The sequence below is a fragment of the Phacochoerus africanus genome, chromosome 13, assembly GCF_016906955.1.
Source record: "Phacochoerus africanus isolate WHEZ1 chromosome 13, ROS_Pafr_v1, whole genome shotgun sequence".
NCBI lineage: Eukaryota > Metazoa > Chordata > Mammalia > Artiodactyla > Suidae > Phacochoerus > Phacochoerus africanus.
This window is the reverse complement of record NC_062556.1, coordinates 73618946-73639551: the sequence shown is the minus strand read 5'-3', so window position 1 is coordinate 73639551 and position 20606 is coordinate 73618946.

Sequence of the window (20606 nt, the reverse complement as noted above, 5' to 3'; positions counted from 1 at the left end):
GGTAGCGCCTCGTGCTTCAGAGTGTGTTTTTAGAAGGTGTGTGCGTTCGCTGATTTGGGTGTGGAATTAAGAAAGGCTGTTTATCACTGGATTGGGGCAGTTTGATGTTCATGCGTCTCTGGGTAGTTTTCTCCTGCTGCTGTGGTTCGGGCTTTGTCGAACTTCCTGGGTGTGTGAGTTGAACTTGGATAGGTGAGTTTATGGTCTCCATCAAATGTGAAATGACTCTTTTTTTTTTTTAAATCTTCAATAATTTTCTTTGCTTTGTCTGATGTTAATGTAGCCAAGCCAGGTTTCTTTTGCTAGAGTTAATATGGTATCTTTTTCATCCACTTGCTTTTAACTTACTTGTGTTTTGTATTTAAGGTGGGTTTGTTGAAGGAACATACAGTTGGGAACTTGGTTTTTTTTAAGCCTAATTTGGCAATTACTGCATTTTAATCGATGTGTTTTGACCATTTATATTTCGTTATTATGGTTGTGTTTAAATCTTCCATTTGCTTTTGTCTTATGTTTGTCTTGCCTGTGCTCTGTTTTCTTCTCTTTCATTTCCTGCCTTCTTCTGGGTCAATTTTGTGGTTTTGATGATTTCATTTTATCTTCTTTTTGGCTTCTTAGCAATAATTCCTTGCTGTGATTTTTGTGGTGGCTGATTTGTAGTTTATAGCATAACTTGAACTTATATCAACCTTCGACTATAGGATAAGAAACTTGTAATCAAATATTTCATTTATTACACCTTGATTTTGTGCTACTATTAAAACATATTTTATTTACACATTAGTTATAAACCCTTCCACATATTGTTATTATTTTTTGCTTTAAACCGTCTGTTTGCACTTAAGAGATTTAAATCATTTTGGGGGGTTTTTCCTTTATTATTTTAGAAATACTGTTCCACTGTCTTCTGGCTGACATTGTTTCCAGAGAGTAATCTGTTACCACTGTCATCTCTGTTTCTCTGTACAAAGGGTTTCTCTGGCTGCTTTTAAGAATTTTCTTTTTCAGAGTTCCTGTTGTGGCTCAGTGGGTTAAGAACCTGACAGAGTGTCCATGAGAATATGGGTTTGATCCCTGGCCTTGCTCAGTGGGTTAAGGATCTGGTATTGCCGCAAGCTGTGGCATAGGTTGCAGATGTGGCTTGGATCCTGTGTTGCCCTGGCTATGGTGTAGGCCTCAGTTGAAGCTCTGATTCCACCTCTAGCCTGGGAACTTCCACCTGAGGCAGGCGCGGCCATAAAAAGGAAAACAAAAATGGCTTTTTCACAGGCAATTTGGTTTTGACATGTCTGTGTGTAGTAATCTTCATGTTTCAATTGCTTAGGGCTTGCTGAGGTTCTTGGATGTGTGTGTATACAGTTTTCATAAAATTTGGAAAGGTTTGGCCTATTACTTTCTGGATGTGTTTTATTCTCCTCTTTCTCCCCTCTCTCCGCGGGGACTCCAGTTACACCTACGTCAGGACCCTCGAAGTGGTCCTCTAGCTCACTGATGTGCTGCTCTGCTACTGGCAGCGCCCTCAGCACCTCCACCCTTGTTGAGCTCTGTCTCCTTGACCACCGAGGTCGCCAGACTGGGCCTGGGCTTTCCCTTCCAGTGGCCCAGCTTGGACACTGTCTCCAGGAAGGAAGCTGGGGCCGTCCTGGGGCTCATCCTATTCGCATCCTCTGGTAGCATTGTTCTTTGTTGTCTACTGTCCGAGACCTGGAAAACCATCATTTAATATGCATGTTTCTGGTTTACTAGTTATTTCAGGTGAGAGGATAAATGCAGTATCCATCACTCTGGTTTAAATGTCTCTTTTTCCTCTGCCTATTATACACTGACACCTACATTTTTTTTGGTCTTTTTGTTGGTCTTTTCTAGGGCCACACCCGAGGCATATGGAGGTTCCCAGGCTAGGGGTCGAATCGGAAATGCCACAGCCGCAGCCATGCGGGATCCGAGCCATGTCTGCGACCTACACCAAGCTCAGGGCAATGCCAGTCCTTAATCCACTGAGCGAGGGCAGGAATCGAACCTAAACCTTATGGTTCCTAGTTCGATTCGTTAATCACTGAGCCATGACGGGAACTCTGACACCTACATTATAATATTGAAACCAGTAAATCATTGATACTGTTTAGAAAATTTACGATGTGTAGAAGAGAATAATGGGAGACGTGGCTATAAAATTCAGCAGAGATAAAGTCCGATTATGGACCTCATTGCCCAATTATGGATTTTTAAACATTTCAGTATTCAGGGAGGATACATCAAAAGTTTCTGACCAAAAACTGATTGAAGTTTTGCAGATAAATATGAAACTAATGCTGAGAGGCAACATGACACGATCATTGGGAATGTGGCTCCGGACTTGGCCTGCTGGGTATGAATCTTTGATCTACCATATAAATAGCCATGCAACCTGAATAAAGTAATTTAACTTTTAGATATCTCAGTTCCCTCATGCTTAAAATAGGACTGTTGTGAGTATTAAATGAGCTCATATTTGCAAAATATGTGGACAAGTGTGTGGCATACAGCTAATGGATACAGCTGTGGCTATGAAGATTTCAGTAAGATATCCTGGTGAGTTGCTCAGGGGGATGGAGAAGCAGTTTTGCATCTCAGGAGAGAGAGCCTAGGCTGAGAGCTACGAATCTGTGAGATGACTGCATGAAAATGATGACTAGAGAGATGGGGTAGGGAGAAGGCCCAAGAAGGACTTGTAAGGAGAGAGGCAGAAGGGTTCTGGAGACAGAGAGGAGAAAACGTTAACGAAAGAGGACCCTCCAAGATGACACAATATCACATGATTAATTCCTGGGAAAGGAGAGTGTCAAGAAGAATGGAGTCTATAGACCCAGGAATGAGAAAAAGCCGTGGTGGGGTGGCTACTGTAAGGTCATTGGCGACCTTTAAGAAAATCATTCCAGCCAAGAATATTAAGTATCAGAATGGATTGCAGCAGGCATGTCAGGGTGATGACGTCACGGAGAGTTTGCACAGCCTGTTTCCTAAGAGAAGATCTCAAACTGATGAGATAACATCGAGAAAGTAGATTGAAGGGTGACTTTGGTGAAGTCAAGTATTCTCTCCCCACCCCGCCCAATATCACAATTTTACAAGGACATAATGGAGACAGAATGTCTACCAGAAGACTTTCAGACATCGGCGCAGGCTGGTGAGAGAGGTTCTTTTTGACAGTGGTGGTTTTTCAGCATTCTTTGTGTTCCCTGACACACAGGGCCTCTCAGGGCTGGGCCGTCTGTGTTTATATTGCGATCCTTTTGATTGCTTGTTTACTTATGCATCAGATCCACCTGATGAGCTTGTTAAAATGAAGATTCCAGGGCCCTCCTTTAGAAACTCTGTCTCAATAGGTCTAGGGTGGGGTCCTGGAATAGGCACATAAAAAGGTTTAGTTGGTTTTTGAATAGACAATCCATTCACATGGTTCAATCGGTTCGAAAGGGTAGAGGACAAAAAGCTGCTTTCCCACACGTGTGCCTCTGCCCCTCAGTTCCTCTGTTCCAAAGCCCCCGATTTTGTCAGATCCCCTGTCACCTTCCAGGAATATCAAAACCACATTTGCCTTTTGTCGTTCTTGTCTTTAAAGGGGGGAGACTCGAACTTAAACATAACCGTAGGGTAGGAGCTGTGAGCTGGAGGACAGAATAACAGGTGTAAGAGGGAAGGAAATCGGCGGAGGCTTGGACGTGGAGGTGCGATTGCTGGTTGGTGTGAGCAGTAAGTCACCTCCCCTCTGTAGACTTCTCGTTTTCAGAAGGCACATTGCCAGGGGGTAGACCTTGAAGTGACTGTTCTTCCTGTACTGGTTCTGTCTACATCAGATCAATGATCCAGACCTTGAGTGTGCGTGTGGGACCGAGGGCCAGGGCGTGTGTTTCTTCTTGCTTATTGGCTTTCTGTTTTTTATTTATGTCACTTTCATTGGACTAGAAAGCTGTGTAAAAACTTGCCCCTCTGGTTCTCCGTAAAGACGAACGCTGCATTTTTTTGTGGTTGTCTCCGGATTTCAGGTCATAGGCTCTCTGTCCTCACAAGATACAATTCTGGATTCACAAGTTATAACTTCACAGCACCAAAAACATTTCAGTAGATAAAGACAGCACATGCTGTGGAATTCCCCTTGGTTCTGTCGTGTTCTATTTATCTGCTCCGCCTTCTGCATTTTAAACAACCCTCTGTCAGCGTTGTGGGTGTTCAACTTTCAATATCGTCCAAGGGTACATAAATGGCCCTCTCGCTAATAAGATTCTCCAGTCCTCAGCATGTTTTTGGTAAAAGATTGTTATAAGTATACAACGACAATAAAAAGGGAAGATTCTGGGGAGTTTAGAGTGGTTCCACTTTGGGCAATCCAGTTGCATCTCTTATAGCCCTTTCTTATTTTTTAACATTATTTTAAAAAGAAGAGTAATTTTGGAAAGTCTAATTCAAATAACAATTTAGAAGGAACATTTCTCGTGGATTCTAATTTAAAGTCTCATGCAAAAGCCCGGAATGTAATTGTCTCAATTAAAAAATATTCCCACTGAGCTGATACTATATCCATGGTGCGCGGCAAAACCTAGTGCAGAATTAGAGAAGCACATTTTGAAATGAGCTGGGGATATGGATTTAGGCTGAAGAGTGTGCTTTAAAATCTTAACAGCGACTGGCTATTTCAGGAGGAAAAAAAAAAAACAAAGGAATGAGCTGAGAGATTATAATAACACTAAATATGAAGGGGAAAAAATTTCCCTTCAAAGATGTCACCCATAAAATTATATTGACGATAATTCGTTTGTGGACACTGTGGTTATGGATGTGGGTTTTTCTCCCCACAATATTAGGTTAATTGGTATTTCAAACTCTGTTAATGCCCTTGGGGTAGTCAGTGTAAGTTGAAGGAAGTAGAGGACATCGTTTCACTTAATTGGAGGGACTCTTAAAGATGGAGCGATTCTTCCTAGCATTAGAAAATGAACGAAATTTTTGTGAGTGTGTCTTTGTATTCATTTTGCCTTTGCTATTTCCACTAAAGTAGCTGTATAAAATAATTCAAGGATCAATAGAAAAAGTGGATCTGCCTTGTTCTATGACTTTTGGGGTGGTATTTCTTGGCATTATTCACAAATTGAAAAAATTGAGATGATCACTTGATGGTACTTTTTGAAGCATGTTCAAAATTTTCCAGCATTAGTTAAAGAAGGAATATAGCACTATTATATTTTATTTGCTACAAATAACAAATGAATAAATATTGTGGATTATTTGAGCTCTAAAATAATTTTAGAAAAATTTGAGAAAATAACTAGTAGTAACATTTTTCGAGGAAACATAAATGCACATTTGGGCTGGTATCTAGCTTATGTTAAAATATGGGAGGCAAATCTATTTCAAAAATATCTGTATCTCCAAAGTTTGATTGTATAATTATCATTGAATCTGGTGGGAAGCTAAAAAATTAGCAAGAGCACAATTACTGTATATATTTAGGTGGTAAGGAAAACAACAAACTTGATCAGACCCAGTAGTACCTCTCAGTTTGCCAATTTAAAAAAGTCACGGACTTCTAATATGAATAAGATGTAAATATGGAATAACATTTTTTTATGGCCACACCCGCAGCAGCAGCATATGGAGGTTCCCGGGCCAGGGATCGAACCCACACTGCAGTTGTGGCCTGAGCTACGGGTGCTGCAAAGCGGAATTTTTAACCCGGTACCCCGTGGGACTTTTCCTGATAATATGTAAACATGAAAACAGGAATCTTGAGGTAACTGACCACATTTCACTCAGAGCTCAGAAGAGTAAAATCAAGGTCCACAACACTTAATTAATAAGGAAACTAAAAATACATTAGATTTTAATCCCATAGTAACCGTTAAAAGAACAATGTGAGTAATACAATCTTAAATTTTGATCAGTGATGGTTTCCAGTAAAATGCTCCTCTCTCTTTTGGAAGGTGGCAGTTATATCCTCTCAGAAGCCATTGTGGGGGGGACAACGTCAGAAGAATGTAAACAAGAGATTCATTTGTTAGGCAAAGACGTGCTCCCGCTTATGCATTTTAATAGCCGTCCTTGAAACTTAAGAAATTGGGAGAAACTTATACATCAAAGTGCTCATGTAAAAAATCATGTCGACTTTTTTTCTTTTAAAAATATTTGTGCTGCAGATTCTTAGATCCCATTGTATTCAAAAGGCCAAAGTCCTGCTACCTGAGAGAGATGGCATTTCAGGTCCCGCCAGGACCTCCCAAAGAGTCATTTTTCCTGCCTTTGTGGCCCTTTTGATGGCAAAGATAGTCCTTTTGTACTGATGCTAAGTCATCCAGGAGATTTATTTCATCAGTTAAGAATCAAAAGGAGAAAGGGGAAGGGAATGCTGGGTAGAATTCTGAAGTTTGACACTAAAAAATTACTGCTTAGGTAACTAGACCGATTTTAACACCACACAGGATGGCCTGTCTTCGAACTTATTTCAAAACACAGGGCTTGGGTACCAACGTGGGAGGTGAGATGAGGGATCAGCTGATTCTAGCCTGGTCCAGCCTGGGAGGCTGGGGGCACGGGTGTGGGCTCCAAGCTTCCCTGTGAGAAGGCAGCGTCTCCGCTGCTCCCAGCCCTCTCAGGGGTCCTGGTCGCTTTGAGCTCCTTGCTTGCCCATGTGGGCTAGAGTTTCCCAATTGCTCCTTGTTTTTCTAACTACAGGCATCTGCTCAGAGCTGAGTAAATGGAGAACAAACTGCTAGAAAAGGAAACGCACCCAGGACCCTAAACACCACCCTCCTCCATGACTGTTCTGAAACCATCAGGCAAAACTTTACGGTAGGATCACGTACAGATTTGGATACCAAGATGATACCTTAAAGATAATTTAATCTCAATGCTTTCCTTGACAATGAAACAGGATTTTATTATTATAAACACTGGTCTAAAGAATCAGTATAGTGAGTTCCCGTTGTGGTTCTGTGGGTTAAGAACCCCACATAGTGTCCATGAGTATGCACTGGATCCCTGGCCTCGCTCAGTGGGTTAAGGATCCTGTGTTGCTGCAAGCTATGGTGTAAGTCACAGATGCAGCTTGGATGTGGCGTTGCTGTGTCTGTGGGATAGGCTGGCAGCTGTAGCTCCAATTCGACCCCTAGCCCGGGGAACTTCCATAGGACACAGGTGCAGCCCTAAAAAGGAAAAAAAGAAAAAAAAAAGAATCAGTATTAATGTTTTTAGGATTATATATGGTAAATGAAAGTGAAACGGAGTATTTGGGGGGAAAATTTTATGTTTATAAGTATCGGGAAATTTTTACCTTTTAAGAACATTCTTCCTTACAATAAATGAGAAATTCGTTAGTTCACCCCTTTTATGAACTTGTCACTCATTTCTCAGTGAAGATTGTGGCTTATTTGGTGTAAACAACCGTTGTCATTGTTCAGGCAGGTGTAAAACAAAGTTATCTTGGCTTTTCATTTAATGGACAATAGATGCTTTTGAAATATTTTTTACAAGAAAAAGTATTAATAGAAGAAATGGCCACTTTTGGACATAACGATGCAGTCAGTCTTTTAGTTTTGTCTTTACTGTGTAAATTCTAAATTTATTCTTGGAGTAGATGAAAATGAATCTTGCTGGAAGACTGAAGATTTTAAATATGCGGGCTAAGTACAGATGCCTCTATTAAATCAGGTCTCTCATTTTGGGGGTGACTTCCCACTGTCTTGACTCAAGGAACAGACATTTCCCCCCAATTATCCCCCTTGGCTCCCTCCTCCACTTGGAAACACGCCTTCCAGTGTCTTGTCATGTAAAAGAGACACTTTTAAAAGTTCTGAACTGTACCACTAGTTCCTCCGCTTTTTCTTTTTTTGCTATTTTTGCTCTGATGAAAGGAAAACAGACTTAAAAAAACAAAACAAACCAAAAGCAACCAAACAAACCGTATTACCAGCTCAACGTTTGCACTATTCAAGAAGCCTTCCGTTGGTGAATGGCGTGGAATGACCTATTTGCATTAGAATGATCTCTCTTCGGTTTTCTTGGGTAACGTTAAAAATCAGTGTTTCCTAAGCGGAAGCCCAGACAGTGTATGGTTTGGAAAATTACCACGGTTGGTACAACTAGGTCTTTACTTCTATGTGAATTGGTCTCTCAGAATAGTTTCTTAGAAGAAGAAAAGAAAGGAGTCCCCCTCCCGACCCCCGCCCTGTGTGCCTGTGTGTGTGTGTGTGTGTGTCTGTGTGTGTGTGTGTCTGTGTGTGTATGAGGGTGATTTTGTTAACAAGGGCGTATACACGGCAGTACATATTAATGGAGTTCCAGAATTTCTAGTGTAATCTACGCGTTTCATTAGTAGCGGATGGCAATTTAAGAAATGCTACTTAAAAAAAATAAGAACTCATAGAGGGAAAGCATGTTTTTGACTTGGTGTATACACCTACAGTGTTTTCAAAAATAAAGAGCTATATAACAATTTTTGACAAAGTTGGCTCAGTGAATGTATTCATAAGGAAAAATGTTTATAAATCTTTGTCTACACATTGTTAACATGATTCGGCACACACACACAAATTAATCCAGAATGTGAGTTTTCTTTTTGATAAAAAAAAAGAAAAAAGGTGACTAAAACCCCCTAACACAGCGAATCTTTCTTCTCGATGTAAATCACGCCAAGAAGAAATATCGATGTAATGTTATGTAAATATTGCTTGCAAGATATGGTGCACATATTTGTTGCAAAAATAAATGTAGATGCAATATTTGTTGTTCCGCGGGTCAGTAGTTTACTTTTCAAACTGTGGTAAAATATAAATAACAGTATTTGTTATTTTCACCATTTGTAAGTGTACAAGTCATTACATTAAATATTAAATATAGTAAATATAAATATGTATAAATATATAGATATAATATAAATAAATATAAATATTAAATACATTAAAGTGACATTAAATACATTCTTCATGGTGTGTAACCATCACCACTCTCTATACCCAAAACATTTCCCTTGTCCCAGACAGAAACTCTGTACTTTATGAAATAGTTAAAATCCCTCTCTCAAGTCTCAGAACCTCTGTTCTACTTTCTGCCTTTATGAATTTGCCAATTCAGATACCTCCTATAAGTGGAAGCATAAAATAGTGGTCCTTCTGTGTCTGATTTCTTTCACTAAGCATAATGTTTTCCAGATCCTTCTAAGCTGTAGCATATATCAAAATTTTATTCCCTTTATGGCTGAATAATATTCCTTGATATGTACATACCACCATTTGTTTATTTATTCAGCTGTTGATGGACACTTGAGTTATTTCCACCTTTTGGTTCCTGTGAATAATGCTGCTGTAAAGGTGAGCTACAAACATTTATTGGTGCCCCTGCTTTCAACTCTTTTGGGTTATGTATCTGGGAGGGATCTTGCTGGGTCCTGCGACAGTTCTCTGTGAAACTTTTTCACTAACGGCCTGACTGTTTTCCCCAGCAGCTGTTCCATTTTTGCAGAGTGAAAAATGTGGATTCTGAATCTGGTCAAGTTTTAAAATGCATTTTGCCGTAAAATGAACGCGGTCATTTTATTTCCTCAAAATCTTTCTTATGCATCCTGCTAATGCTAATGGAAATGGTTCTGACTGTGGCTGCCTTTCTGCTATTCTGGGAAATTCATTTAAATTGTTGCCCAGATGAAAATGATTTTAATCAGATTATTCTATGGAGAAACTTAGAGAAGCACAATGGTCCATTCTCAGTACTTTTCCAGTAGTTTCTCCCTCTTTCCTCTGCCCATCACATCTTGCTTCTCTCCTCTTCTCTTGGCTTCACTGGCAGACTAGCTACTTTCAGGGGCTCTTCATTTTGTACAAGTTCAAGCAGAAATCTGGGCACAGTCTGTACTGCCCTGTGCAAATCCTCTGAAATCTGCCTCCCGTCCTCTCTGTATTTAACCCTGCGTGCATTCAGAGCTGATGGCAAACTCGAATTCTTGTTTGTGGTTTCCAGCATTTGGTTTTGCTGTGACTTCTGCAGAGAAGAGCACACCTAATCCTCATTTCTTTTTTTCTTTTTTCATTTTTTTTTTTCTTTTTTGGGTCACACCTGTGGCATATGGACATTCCCAGGCCAGGGGGCAAATTGGAGCTGTAGCTACCAGCCTACAGCACAGCCACAGCCATGTGGCATCCAAGCGGCATCTGTGACCTACACTGGAGCTCACAGCAATATCATATCCTACACATCGAGCGAGGCCAGGGATCGAATCTGCATCCTCAGGGATACTAGACATGTTTATCACCGCTGAACCACGACGGGAACTCCCTTTCATCCCCTTCCTTCATGTTTCAAATCTCAGGTCTCTAGCCACCACCTTCTGAAGCCCTCTGTCCCAGCTACTTCCATTCCCCCCTCCCCGCCCCCCGGGTCTCAAGAAGCGGTCAGGGCTGCATGGATGGCCCCCAGGCCTTGGCTCTCGGTTGGGCAGGCCTTTGGGGAACACTGGTGGGAGGGCAGCGGAAGAAGGAGAGAGAGCTCAGGGGGTTGGTCCTTGGCTCCCGCTGTGAGGTCACTTCTGGCTGGTTAGGGGCTCTGGCTGAAGCTGCTGCTCTGCAGGGGTCCACTCCTCCCCGTTCACCTCTGAGTGGACGCCTGTTCCTTTGAGCCCAGGTGGTAACAGCTCCTGCTGCGATCCGGCCGCAGGCACCGGGTTGTGGTTTCCCAGCATCCACACCTCTATTTACAGAGCTCCCTCTGTAAACAAACCGTCTCCCAGTGGCCTCACTTGCCAGGCCCATCTGCTTTCTCCGGGGACACTGAGCGGCCCCAGCCTCCATCCTCACACCATGTGGAAACTGATCCCTCCTCCATCCGAGCCCCTGGACGACTTGTCGCTGTTTTACGGAGCTTAACACAGAATACATGTCAGTGATTTTTGCATCTATTTTAACTGCCATCTTCAGATGACATTTCCTCTGGGATGATATTGTGTATTAGTTGATTTTACATTTCTAGTGCTCCTTCTCTGAAAGAATGCGGTTTTTTTTTTTTTTTTTTCATAACTATTATAAAAGCCACATTACCACCAGCATCTTTGGTTTCAGGTAAGTGGTTTGACAGCCGCTGCAGACCCATTTGTGCCCACAGAGGATCTACCCTGAAAGGTCATCGAATTTCAAAGAAAGAAAAACGCTGAGCTGTATGAAAAGTAAATGAAAATTATGTTATTGAAATAGCTGTAATGACCTTAATGAAATTGAGAATTCAAAAATTAATAGCTGCTTCTGTGCAGAATCATTAATTTTGAAAGAGCTTGACATTGTGCTGTTTTTGGCCATAACAAATAGATAATTAAACTGACAACAGAATATTTCTTTCAGATAATATATTGGGTACACGGAACTTTCAGATGGAAATTTATGAAGTGGCAACCCGAAAATCACTCCTCTCAACATGGGAATTTCAGGTTGTTTGCAACCTCTTTTCCTCCCCACGGTGTTACTTCTGCCAGTGCACAGACACGGGGTGACATCAATCGGACAAAGACCAATTCCGTCTTAACCTATTAGTCTCTTTATAGAGACGGCTCTGCGGTGTCTACCTATTGTCACCAATCCCCACGGCCCACCTTCCCCTTAGTAGCTTCATTCCCACCAAGTCTTGGCCCGGCCTCCTTCTGTGAGATGCCTCTCATCAGAATCCCCAAGGATCCCCATGGGAAACCCATCCATCCATCCTGCCTTCTCCTCTGGTTTACATCCCAGATGCATCTGACAGGTTGGACTGGACTTTCCTTCTTAAGACACGGTATTGGCGGATTTCCCATTGTGGCTCAGTGGGTTAAGAACCCAACTTAGTGTCCGTGAGATGTGGGTTTGATCCCTGGCCTTGTTCAGTGGGTTAAGGATCTGGCTTTGCAGCAAGCTGCAGGTTGAAGATGCAGCCCGGATCTGGTGGTGTTGTGGCTTTGGCATAAGCCAGCAGCTGTAGCTCTGATTCAACTCCTAGCCTGGGAACTTCCAGAGGCTGCAGGTGCAGCCCTAAAACAAAAACAAAACCAAATAAAACACATGACTCCACTTGAGCTCAGGCACAGCTCTCCCTGGCATCGGCAGCCAGTCCCGTCTTGTGGCACTGTCTGGGGACTCCTCTTTCTTCTCGGCGTTCCTTGCCGGCAAGGGCTCATCCTGGCCAGTGGCTTCAAACACCAGCTCTGTTCTGATGACGTTCCTCTCCAGCCGGGAACTTGCCCCTGAGTGTGCAACGAGGACAGATCCCAAGCTGTGCATCCGCCCTATCCAGGCGTCTCGAACAGCTAGGGTTCGAGAAACAGAACCAAGAGGCTCTGGAGGTTCCAGGTAAGAGGAGACGTACTGCAGGAACTGGGTCACATCATTAGGGAGGCTGGGGGCGGGGGTGTCCCACAAGCTGCTGCCTGGAAGCCAGAGACCCAGGAAGGCTGGCGCTGAAATTCAGTTCGAGTCCACAGGCCTCTGAAAACAGGAGCGCCAACATCCGAGGACAGAGAAGACGGAAGCCAAGGGCCCGTGTCCCATTCTTTAGCCTTTTTTGTCCTGTTCAAGCCCTCAGGGGGTTGGCTGAAGTCCCCTGCGTTGGTGAGGGTCACCTTTTCTCAGTCTACCGAATCAGGACTTTTCCAGAAACGCCTCCATCAATACACCCAGGAATAACATCTTACCAGTTATTTGGGTGTCCCTTAGCTCAGGCAAGGTGACATATAAAACTAACCATCATGTTGACTGGGTACGACTCGTCTTCCTTTTCACTCTCTCCCCACCAAACGCACAACTTGCTTCTTCTGGGGCAGCCCCATCCCTCTGATGGTACCGCCGTTATCCCCCAGTTGTTAGCTACATCTTAGCTTTTCTCCTCGGAGTCCTCTCTCTCTCTCTTCTTCATAAACATAGAAGGAAAGAATTTTATTTATTTATTTTAAATGTATGTTGTGTGCAGGGAAAGAGCCGATAACTTCCCTCATAGTTTTCTTTGATTCACCCAATTCTACCTCCTAACAAATTGCCACTGTTATTCATGTACCTTAACCCACTGAGCCACCAGGAACTCCTAAAGTCAGATCGATTGATTGATTTTTAATTAATTAATGTATTTTCTCTTTTAGGTGCCCTGTGGCATGTGGGGTTCCCTGGCCAGAGATCAGATCCAAGCTTTGGTTGTTACCTACTTTGCAGCTTTGGTGACGCCAGATCCTTTAACCCACGGTGCCAGGCCTAGGATCTGACTTGCGTCCTGGCACTGCCGAGATGTCGCAGAACTCCTAAAGTCAGATTTGTTGAAGTGTAATCTATATTCAGTAAAATGCACGAAGAAAACGTGTATGGTTCTGTGAGTTTGGAGAAATGGATCCAGTCGCGAAAGGGCCACCATCAAGATACCGCATGACCCATCACCCTTTCTAGAAATCCCTTCATGCTGCTTTGAAGTCAGCTCTCCCCCGTGGCAACCTGTCATCTGTGTTCTAGTGCCACGGCTTTGCCCTGTTCAGGAGAGGAGGTGAGTGTAATTACACGGCCTGTAGCCTCTGCGTCTGGCTTCTTTCACTTAGTGTGCGCTTAACCTTCTCATCTAGACGGACTTTGTATCAGTAGATTGTTCCACCTTGTTGAAGAAGAGCATCCCATCCTGTGGATGCTGTACCTTGTTTTCCTTACTCCGTCTTTCCCTGCCAGCCCGCGGGAAAGGTTCTCTTTGTTTCCACTGCTGTGAGGTCGCCCAGGTGTGGCTGGACCGTCATCTAATGTCTCCTGGAGTCACACCCCAGGCCTTGGCTTCTCCATTCCTCCAGTGGCCTCAGGTGGCCCCGAGACCTTATGCCGGAGAACTTGAACGAGGGCACCAGCTGAGCGCTGAAATCCATTGCTGTGTTTGTGCCAACACCAGACCTCTGGAGGGCTGCTCCATGCTCAGGCCTGCGTGGCAGAGCCACTAAAGCAGCCATTCCTGGGAGACTTCCTTGTCAGCTGATTTGGCTCGTGGACTCTCCGCAGGCTCATCAAACCTCCCTTAGATGCCAGGGCAGTCTGCAATGCTTCGGCCCAGCCTGTACCTGCATGGCCCCCGACCACTCTCCCGGCCCATTCTGACTCCCTCTCCATGGCCTTCCACAGGCATTTCCTGTAATAAAATCCTTGCCCAGTGTGTCCCATCTTGGCATCTCCTTCCAAAGACCCAGATCAACCCAGCCCCCGGTTCCTCCATGACCTCCCACTCAGGCTGCCATCCCCTCTCTCCCGGACCCCTCTTGGCAACAGCATTGACATAGTTTCCTGGCAGGCATCCTTTTTTCTTGGACTGTCTATCTGGCACACAGATTAGGCTCCTCCAAAAATGTAAAAGAGATCATTTCATTTCCTGCATACAACTTTGAAAGGGTCTCCCTTACATTGAAATGAAAATCCAAACCTTAAGGCTCCTGCAGGATCAACTCCCGGTCTTCCTCGGCTGCCTCGGCCCTTCCTTTATCACCGTGCTTTTGCCTCCGAGGCACTCCAGCTCTGCCTGATCCTGGACTTCTTCCGACAGACTCTGAACAGTCTAGTTTTTTCCCCGTTCAAGTTTGTCGCTAGAATGTCCCCTCCTAAAGCAAGCTGTTCCCGATAACCTCCTCGCCCCACCAGACAGTTTGTATCCTCCAATCATGTTTTAAGGTCTCTTATAAACGAGGCAACTCTCTGAATTTATACTACAGATAATTTGTTGGCTTACTAAGGATCCACGTTCCCTCCAGGAAAGTGGCTCCATGTTCTGTGTTATATCTCCATCACCTAGAACGTTTGCAGGTACTCAGTAGTTATTTGTGGTAGTGATGGAGTGGATATGTTTTAAGGGCTAATAAAAATGACAAATTTGATGTGTCTGGTGTATACAGAGCATGTTTTGGTGAGCATATGACTATTCTTTACCCTGGCTATGGTCCAAGAGGAGCTCTATGAAGCCTTGAGGCAGCATTTCTGTCTCCTGGAGGAGGCAATAATTCATGGGACAGCTGCAGACTACTGAACATGCACATCGAACCCAAGTGACTTGTGAATTGCATGTGAAATGTCACCCAGGTCCTAAAATGTTACTGTTGATGGAAGCATGATCCTTTGCGGGTAACAGATTTGGCAAGACATCCATGAGCTGACAAGTAACTAAACACTATAAATTGGGGTATCCCGTTTGGGGGAACAAAAAGCAGTTATTGCTGGAATAAAACGAGAGAGCAACAGGGGTGGAGGCAAGTATGTTAAGAAGAAAATATTCTTCTAGAACTTTTCCCACTTATCAAAGTATGAAGATAAAAGCAAATCTCCATTTTCCGTGGCCGGGTTGGTCTAATAGGATACCACATGCATAGATGCTTGTGAAATCATTTTTTTCCCTTCTTCTTCTTTTTTTGCGGTAATGATCTTGATGATTGACATGTCTTTCCAAGCGTCAGTCCACGTCGGCTACAAAGCTGAGTGGGAACACTCACTCCCACTGATTTAACCTTTGGGGGAATGAACTCACCCCTCGCAATTCCTCTCCCTTGTTTTTTTCTCTCAGTTTTTTTTTTTCTTTTTTTTTCTTTTGAGTCAGCAGAGTAGGAGCCAGATAAATGGTTGAGATTAAACAATGAAACCAGCTCATTGTAGCTTGCAGGTATGCTTCCCCTCTTCGCCCCAGGGATTGCAGACATTTATATTTGTTAGAATATTTCGGATCTGTAATTACAGTATTACTTCAAAATTCTGAAAATTTTCTTTCATCTTTAGTAATTTTTGAGAAGGATTTGCCTTTAAATATGTTCACGAAAATTCATAATTTTGGCTGAAGAATATTCGTCTGTAAAAATATATCACCAGCTGCTAATTGTCCCAGATTCCTTTGGGGCTTGAAGATGGAGAGCTTTTCTGTATTTATAAAAAATAAAGTTAATTTAGTTAAATATAACATACCTTATCTTTTTCTAATAAGTGAAAAAGCATCCCAATAATGATGGAAAGTAACAGTGAATTTGATTCTTTAGGAAATTATATAGTTTAAATGTATTCCTTCTTCAAATGATGTGAAAATATGTTTGTTGCATTTCTTTTAGAAATGGAATGAAATTAAATCCTAAAAGCTATAAAAGCAGAAAAATGGATCTAGGGGTATCAAATATTATTTTTAAGGGCAGACACCTGAATATTTTAGGGTTTCTTATTCCTTAAAAATATGACTTTTTTTTTAATGATTCTGCACCATTGCAGTGTATGTGCATATTCACTGAATTCTTATGGAACCTAAAATTATGTATTGGTACACGCTTACCCTAAAATCGAAAACATAAAACATAATATAAAATTATTTTAACAAATAAGTTGAGGAGTTCCCTTGTGGTGCAGCAGGTTAAGGATCCAGCATTGCCATTGTTGTGGCTTGGGTCGCAGCCATGGTGTGGGTTTGAGTCCTGGCTCAGGAACTTCCATATGCCATGGGCACAGCCAAAAAAAAAAAAAAAAGTTGAAATTAAAGAGTTAAGACAAGAGAGCGCTGTGATAGGGATGCAGAATGCATTACTTTTTGAACTCTTTCTGTGGTCAATTACCTTAGGATGGCTTTGGCTGGGTTGAGTCAATGAAATATTTATGGATCAAAGGGTCCTGGAGATGCTTCCTATGGGAACACATATAATAATATAGTATTTATACAGCGCTGTCTTTGATGTGCTCAAAGACTCTTAGAGACTTTATATAATTCATCTGCACCACCCGTGAGGCAGGTTGGGGGTAAGAATGAATCTTGTTTACAAATGAGTAAAAGGAACACAGAGCAGGCCTCCACAGAGGTTCACAGGAGGCTGATGACAGAGCAGCCCCCCTGTCTGTTCAAAGGTGAAGGGAAGAGATCTATTTCATCCTGTCCATAGGGATTTTTCCCTCCGAACTTGTGATTTCCCTGGAAACCCAGGATCTCATGCTTGATGACCTTCCAGTTTTAACATTCTGCCACGGATTCCAGAATTACAGGGCCCACGGTTGAGGGAGAGAGGTCAGACCTTGCAACCAGCTAATTCAGGCTTTGAATCCTGGCCTTGCTGTTCACGAGGGAGATGAATTTAAACAAGTCGGTTTGTTCATTTGAGCTTCAGCATCTTCCTCCAGGAGATGAAAATGGCATCACTGCCCCACGTGCTTGCATCAAGGATCAAGTGAGGTAATGTGAGAAAGCCCTTGTCCCAGAACCTGGTGCATGATAGGTCCTCAGCAAACGATGCTTCGTGAAGGTGGCAGAGATGGAAATTGGATTCTTGCCTGCCTGCCCTCCATCACCAAGATACAAGGAGCCAGCAGTTTGGTAGGTTGCAAGCTTAAAGAGTTGCAAATTCTGTCCTTCTTGTTCCAAATTATGATGTCTGAAGTCGGTTTTCCTCTCGGGGCACAGTTATTAAAGGGTTGGCGGAATGAAATACAGCACCTGTGACACCAGCATGTGTAAATGTGTACACACGGAAAGACTCCTGGGCCGTTCAGAGCTGCTCCCTGTCCCCTGGAGGACCCCAGGAAATGTGGGTTGGGAGAGAAACGGGACTCAGTATGAGGACCAGATTGGAGGGACTCTGGACCTAAAAAGAATAATAAAAATCTTAGCCTACTAGTTCCAAAAGGGACATCTGAGGCTCCGTCTCCTGGTGCCATCCTAGGATACTTCCAGTGTGGGACACTGTTATTTCTTTCTGGAGGAATGTACATTCATCCTCAAAAGGCCAGTGACATTCATCTCCTTTATTTTTTACTTAAAAAACTTTTTTTGGCTGCACCTATGGCATGCGTTAGTTCCTGGGCCAGGGATTGAACCTAATCCACGGCAGTAACAACACAGGCTCCTTAAACCACTAGACCACCAGGGAACTCCTCGTCTACTTTTTTTTGGCTGCACCCACGGCATATGAAGATTCCTGAGCCAGGGATCAACTGAGCCACAGCTGTGACCTACACCACAGCTGCAGCAATGCCAGATTCTTAACCCACTGCACCACAGTGGGAACTCCTCATCTACTCCATTAATGGGGAAATCAAGGTATATGACCCGAAACTGAAGACCTCATCATAAATTTTATAATTAATACTTAACGAAAACTTCTATTGATAATTTTTATTGATAATTCAGATGTCATTGATTTAAGATTATATTCAGTGATGTAACTTTACATTGACTGAACATGAGTTGAGTTTGGTACACGTATTAACATGTGTACCCATGTAGTTATGTATATGTATTTATATAATATGTAAATTTTGCACGAAAAACTTGTAACACCTATGACATTTTGGTCATCCTTTAGGTGATAAAGGGCATTTATTTTTATTTATTCATTTTTGCTTTTTAGGGCCTCATCCGTGGCATATGGAGGTTCCCAGGCTAGGAGTCTAATCCGAGGTACAGCTGCCAGCCTACACCACAGCCACAGCAAGGCAGGATTTGAGCTGCATCTGCTACCTACACCACAGCTCATGGCAGGGCTGGATCCTTAACCCACTGAGTGAGGCCAAGGGATCGGACTGTCAACCTCCTGTTCCTGGTCAGATTCATTTCCGCTGGGCCCTGACGGGAACTCCCGATTAAGGGCATTTAAAGAGCGTTTAGTGAATATATGTTTCATAACAGCACAATGAAAATTTATGTATTTTGCTAACAGATGAAGTAAGAAAAACCGACCTCTTTTTCTTAGAGAAAACAGAAAAGGTTGTTGCAAAGTTTACGGAGGAAATAAATATGTTTTCAGGGTAAGGATTCACGGCAGAAGTCTAGAGATTAGCACGTTTCTCATGAGCACACTGCTAGGGGAGGGAGTTAGTACTCCAGCAGAAAGTAAGCCCTGATTTGCAGTGGTGGTGTAAATTCTCATTCCAGAGCCTCGGGCCAGGCTGCTGCGTGACGTCACCGCAGGTGGGGTGGGAAAGGGGCGTGGCGGGCAGCTTCCAGGAGACACCTGTGCTCCTGCACCCCCACAGGCTTCTGCGCAAATGGCAGGAATGGACCTCATCCCAGGAGGGACCAGAAAAGGTCGAGCTCGGTCCAAAGGCTGCAGAAAACTCCGCCTTCTGGACTTGAACACTGGGTCGGGGGAGAGTTCTCAGCACAGACACATCACAGCGTTGATTCACCTGCCAGTGATGCGCTGAATGAAAGTCACAATCAGCGAGACCGCGGGCATATTGACTCTGGGCCCAGCGGGGTGGTTGTGGGGCTCTGTGCCTGGTCGGTGCTAGGGGGCGGCACTGGGTGTGCCCCTAGGGGGGGTGCGGGAGTTAAACGAGCTCCTACCTGAAAGCGTGGGGAGCGTCTGACACAGTATTATGGGCTGCATCGCGTTCCCCAGGATCCGGATGTTGGCGTCTCCACCCCCAGTGTCTCAGTATGTCACCAATGGTGGAGTCAGGGACTTTAAAGAGGTGATGCGATCAAAACGCGGCTGCCAGGGTGAGGCCCAAGCCCCATGATTAAGGTCCTTATGAGGATGCCAGGGGCAGCAATGCAGGCGAAGGTGGCCGACCCTAGCCAAGGAGAGAAGCCAAGGATGTCAGCCCAGCCCCGGGCATCCTGTTGGGCCTTCCCGCATCCAGAGCTGCGAGAAGATCGCCCTGGTTGTGTCAACCCGCCAGTCCCTGGTGCTTTGTTGACGGGGCCTCAGACTGCTCTACAGAACAGAGTGAGGGCTTCCTATTATTGCTCATGAAATGCGTTCCCTTAACTTCGAAAATGAAAAGGAGTTAAGAAAGCAAAAGTGAGTAAAAACAAACCAGAAAGTGGCTTGGGATGTTAATGGGGCTAAAAATTTAGTCATGTGTAGTGACTGTTTTCTGAGGCTTTCTCCTGTAAAGTGTTGTGATGTTCTTACTTTTCAGGAATAATTTAATTACCATGTATCGGAGAAGAAAGGAGCGTAACCCTGGCAACAAAAAATGTCTTCTCAGAAGAAAGGCTGGGGGGTTGCTGATCATGGTGTTAAGGTGTTGAGATGCGTGTGCGCCGCCTGAAGGCCAGTGCCCCTGTTATAAGTGGTGTGTGTGCCCCCCAGGGCGGTTCTGGGCAGTGTTTTAGGTTTCCAAGCAAACCTGTGTGTTTAAAATGTCCAGGACGGTCCCAGGTTAAAATGGCACCTTGAGCACTGCCTTGCTTTGCCCCGTGCATTTTTTGCGGATTTTTTGTTGTTGGGTTTTTTTTTTTTTTTTTTTTGCTTCTACCTCTGTGTTTCAGATTTAAGTCACAGCCATCACAGACTAAAAAGACTTCTGTCCTCTCAGGGGGTGAACTCTCAGGTCAAAGGCCATTTCTTCAAAGACTAGATAAATATGTCTAGGAACTCTCCAGGAGCAAAAAAGAAAACCCGTCTCCCCCCACTCTGGGTGGCTGTCACTGCAGTTCCCTTAAGAAGGGCTGACAGTGTCTGGGCGGGGGGTAAAGAATAGACTTTCCTCCTTTGCAGTGGCTTTCTGGGGAGGACACCCTCAAAGGGAAACTGCAGCGTGAACCCCGAAGGCAGACTGCAGAGAAACCTACACAGGCAGTCACATCCAGCGCTCAAAATACGACCCGATCCGTGTACTACTTATCGGAATCATAGCACTTTGGGGGCTTTTTCT